Source organism: Penaeus monodon, chromosome 36 (assembly GCF_015228065.2).
Source record: "Penaeus monodon isolate SGIC_2016 chromosome 36, NSTDA_Pmon_1, whole genome shotgun sequence".
Lineage (NCBI taxonomy): Eukaryota > Metazoa > Arthropoda > Malacostraca > Decapoda > Penaeidae > Penaeus > Penaeus monodon.
In genome coordinates this window covers 11,833,927-11,838,926 of record NC_051421.1, presented here as the reverse complement: position 1 = coordinate 11,838,926, position 5,000 = coordinate 11,833,927, and the positions used below count along the sequence as shown (strand labels likewise).

Sequence of the window (5,000 nt, the reverse complement as noted above, 5' to 3'; positions counted from 1 at the left end):
CATCTCATTTGTAAGGACACCTCACAAAAGTGGTTTCCAACTCCTTTCACATTCACGATCCCTTTACAAACTTCTTGTATATCCTCGATAATCTTTATTTAACCTACTTACAACACAATATTCCTTTAAAGACATGGTTACCTAGAACATCCATGCAATGAACACCGACGTAAGCCAAGCAAATTGGCCTATGATTTATTTTTCTCACGGTTTTGCGACCTCCTGCTAACACTCCTTGACCCCTGGGATGTCGTGACCCGCCAGCGAGGAAGGTTACAAACTGAAGCTATTTTTCTTGTCAAGTGATTTCTTTGCGATGAAGTGTGGTTTTGTTAAGCTGTGTAATTTTATGTTGTATTATGTTATATCGCATTAGACCGTATCATGACGTATTGTATTATTTCAAATTGCATCACAGCGTATCATATTATATTGCATTATGTTACATCTCATTAGACCGTATACCTTATTATTTCAAATTAAATAACATTATGTAATATTATACAGTATCATGTTATAAAGCATCAAAATGTATCTTATCAAGCTCAGTTACGTTACGATGGTTATGACCAGGTCAAATTAGGTTAAGGTAGGTTAGGCTAAGATGGGAATTCCACTTAAGATACGAAATTGCCCCTAAATCCAGCACTTTGAAACCTAGAACGTCCTACATACCCAACATGAAAGCAAGCAAACCCAGACAGAAAACACATCTAGCGTTATATAACCACATATGTTGAAACTAGGCGAGACAAGTTTATTGGTGTTAAATTTGTTATTAAAGTCTATGTTGTGGGTTGATATTTGGTTATTCTTTTGTACGCAATGGTATATTCTAATACACATTTGGAGTGAATGTTTTGCCAAATTGTGAAATGTTGCGGAGCCTTGGAGTGACATGAACCATGGTGAGTGACATAACATTGTCGTTATTCCTTGACGTGTTATTATCATTTATTTATTTATTTATTTATTAGTTTTATTATTATTATTATTATTATTATTATTATTATTATTATTATTATTATTATTATTATTTATTATTATTATTATTATTCTATTATTATTATTATTATCATTATTATTATTATTATTATTATCATTATTTTTTGTAAAGAATACGTTTCAGAGTAAAACAATACTGAAATTTCAGGGTTTAAGATAAAAGAATAATCACATCTTACGTCAAAATGTATGACACAATAACATTAGCAGGAACGGTAACAAAATCAAACAACAAAAACAACATCAAGTACAACAACAACAAAAACAAAACCTTAAACACTGAACAACGAAATTCTACCCCCCCCCCTTAAAACTGGGGGAAAAAAGAAAACGCAAAAAGAAAAGAAAAGAAAAGAAAAAATAGAAACATCAAAAGCACAACTAAAGGAAACTTTAAAGATAACTTCATTTACATCACAAAAGGAATAACTGATATCAACTAATGCACGTAATACTACCAAACATCGACGTCCTTTGCAATTCGGAATTATAAAGAAAAAACATTCGGACTCATAAACAACAATAATAAAGATTTGAGAGACATATACATTCATTTACATCACAAAAGAAAGAATTGCTACCGACTAATGAACGTAATACTACCAAACAAACGACGCTCTTTGAAATAACAATAACAACAACAAAAGCAACAGCAGTAACAAATAAATCTTTACAAATGAATATTTACATTAGGACAAGAACAATTAATACCAACTAATACATGTGTTGCGGTCCTGACCCATTTTATCTAAGTTTCCCCAAAAGTCGGTAGCGCCCCATAGATTCGTGTGTCGTCCCTCGCAAGGACCGCAAATCAGGGTGACCACGTGTTTTCAGCTTTATTTAGCATCTTCCTTGTTTTTTCTTTTGTGTTATTTTTTTTTATTTTTTTTTTATGATTTTATAATGCTGTAATGTAATGCTGTATAATCTTTGTTTGATTTATGTTTTAACTTTACACATTCCAGTTATACAGAGCAGTTTAAAAACCACCCTCTAAGTACGCCGCTTGAAGATTTATCGCGCCGTCGACTACGACGTAAAACTTTGTTGATACCAAATCTACGAACACATTCCACATTATTATTATTATTATTTTCTGAAAACAAGATTAAACACAAATATGTATTTCACTAGTAAAACCTCATTCAGTAAACCAGTTTATTTAGTAGTTTTAGCTGTGTTAGCAATATGGAAGGGTAAATCAACAACTCACCAGTAGTCATAGGAACACTGTTCATTGTCTTCACAGTTATTGTTATGGGGCGGTTGTGTTTCGTGCAAGGATATCAGCTTCTTAGCATCTGGCTGAAACTCACTAAGAAGTACCTCACCTCCCCAACAGATCTTTCCACCGCCCCCAGAGGGGTCGTACCGCCCACGATGGAAGTAAATGCTCTAGATCTATCTGACTATTCTCTGTCTCTCTCTCTACGCATGTGTGATTGTCATTATTTTTCTTTTTTGGGCGTGTACGTGAGTATGTGTGTGTGTATGTGCGCGAGCATATAAAAATAAATCACGCCACACATATGCTGGCGCGCATGCACGCTCGGGCCTGAGGGCAGCATGAGTTAAATTCGTTACTCAGAGGTTACGGCTATCCCTCTCGTCTGGCATCTTGCGGTGGGACTCGCCCACGTAAGACGTGCTTCCCGTCTGACCGCAGACGCCGTCGCAACTGCGCCACTGCTGATCAGAGATCTGAAACCAGCGATTTAGAATGCTCGCTGACATGACTTTGTCATGAGAAGCTGGTGCTCGGCCTCGAGCGAGCCAGCAAGGGTCTCAAGAAAAAGCTCGGTGAGAGCTTCAAGGTCGCCATGGTTCCTACCGTCGCTGACGAGCTCCTTTGTCTGCAGGACGGCAAAGGTGCCGAGTTGAAGTTAACCAACATTCCTTTACTCAGGAAAAATTTCGGAATGGACCAGGATATGGGATACCCTTCGCATCCTTGGGATCCTTTAGACGCACGGCCGTAAGGACCCCACTTCCTGTAACTCAGAGGTGAACAGTCCCAGCGAAGCGAAGGCTGACCTTTCTGCGAAAAAGGTCTGCGCCGCCTCTGCGGCCATGTAGAAGGCGGAGTACAGTCAGGACCAAGGCAACCACCAAACCTTGGTCGTGGGCTTACTGGCCTCATTCAATGTTTGACGAAAGCTGGCGTAGGAGAGCCGCCTGAACCACCTCAAGGCGTGTACGAGTGCATTGAGAAAGCCTTCCACTCGGAGGACAAGCCCCCCTGGTCGAAAAGATCGTGGTGACGGGTCCGGGCCCCATGAAGAGGCAGGTCCTGCAGCATCTCCCTCGCATATGGAGCTCGCTTGGTGGGCCAGCAGCTGGTAACCACGACTGTCGTGGACGTGAGCGGACTTCAGCTTGGCCAGCTGAAAGAACTGCGTTCGTCGTCCTCGGGAGATGAGAAGCAGAGGCTGAGGCATAGGAAGAGCGAGAAGGGCGCTCAGAGAGGGGCGGGATAGTCAAGCGCTCGAACGAGAGGAAGGGGCAGGAGATGGAGGAGAAGGAGAGGAAGCAAAAGGAGATGGGGAGAGAGAGAGAAAGAGAAAGAGAGAGAGAGAGAGAGAGAGAGAGAGAGAGAGAGAGAGAGAGAGAGAGAGAGAGAGAGAGAGAGAGAGAGAGAGAGAGAGAGAGAGAGTTTGTATGTGTGTGTGTATTAATAGCCTGAATGATGGGCCCTGCAAGAGTATGTAGATAGCGAGCTTAGGGTATAAGGTAGACAACCAAGATATCTTCACTCCTTTATTGAAGAGTAATGACAGTGTGAGGCAATTCCTAGGAGTGAGGTGTTGCTCCTTGGCTCCCTGCAGGGAGACTGCCTGTCATCTCGCACAGTGGTAGAAGAATAGCTGTAAGTCACGTCTTTAACATGTGATAATCGGTAATAAAGAAGGAAGCGTTACAGCAATTCATAACCCTTGCGGAAGGGGAGAGACACAACACTGGTATGTCTAGTGTGGCAGGAAGAGATGGATAAACAAGTAAAGCAATGGACATGCTTACTTGCATGAATATATGTATGTGTGGGAACATATGCATGTGAAATATATATTATATAAGTTATGTAGAATATAACGATAAATGTGTGTGTGTGTGTGTGTGTGTGTGTGTGTGTGTGTGTGTGTGTGTGTGTGTGTGTGTGTGTGTGTGTGTGTGTGTGTGTTTGTGTGTGTATGTATGTGTGTGTGTGTGTGTGTGTGTGTGTGTGTGTGTGTGTGTGTGTGTGTGTGTGTGTGTGTGTGTGTGTGTGTTGTGTGTGTGTGTGTGTGAACATCGGGAAGGTATGTGTTTGCATGAGTGTGTGTATGTGTAAAAACACCAGGAAAGTATATTTACGCGCTCACTTTTTTAATTGTTTCAAATAATCTATAAGATATGAAATATTCACCTGTTACTATCCAGCTATATCACGAATATTGAGCATTTATGTTACAACAGCGAGCGATTATTCGATATTTAGCCCAAGGCAGTGTGGCGAGCCATAAAGTGGCGCGCTGTAGTCTATTGGGAAAGTTATTAAGGGGAGCGTCGTAGTGAGGAGTTTAATGATTTCTTTTACTTTAAACAAGGAACCATTGGCTAAGCAATCGCCCTTGTTTACATCCGCGGTATCGCCCTCAAAATACTGTCAGATAGTATGTTCGTGTGTTATCCTCTGGTCCACCTTTTGCTATTGTTTCTAGGTGGAAGTTAAGTAGTGTTGTTTTGGGCTATAATGCAAAATGGCAGTTATATTTAAAGAAGTATGTTTTGTTTTAATAGTTATTTAAAATGCTATATCATAGCGTTTTTTTAGCATTTGTTTATTTATTGTCATTTTAGGTTCATTTTTAGTATCATAACTTTACTTGAACTCGTATTATTTGTGTCCTTCCAAGTTCAGTTTCATTTAATAAATGTAAAAGTTTTATTTATTATGATTTTTTTTTTCACAAACCTCTGCTAGCCATATTGGCTCTGCCACTTTCCTTTGTTTT

At 39.8% G+C, this 5,000-nt stretch overlaps 1 protein-coding gene across 2 annotated transcripts in view; it reads left to right on the top strand.

The window, feature by feature from the left end:
• Window positions 1-5,000, top strand: part of LOC119595726 — a 45,027-nt gene that overhangs the window by 23,338 nt on the left and 16,689 nt on the right. The gene's annotated exons all lie outside the window — the stretch shown is intronic.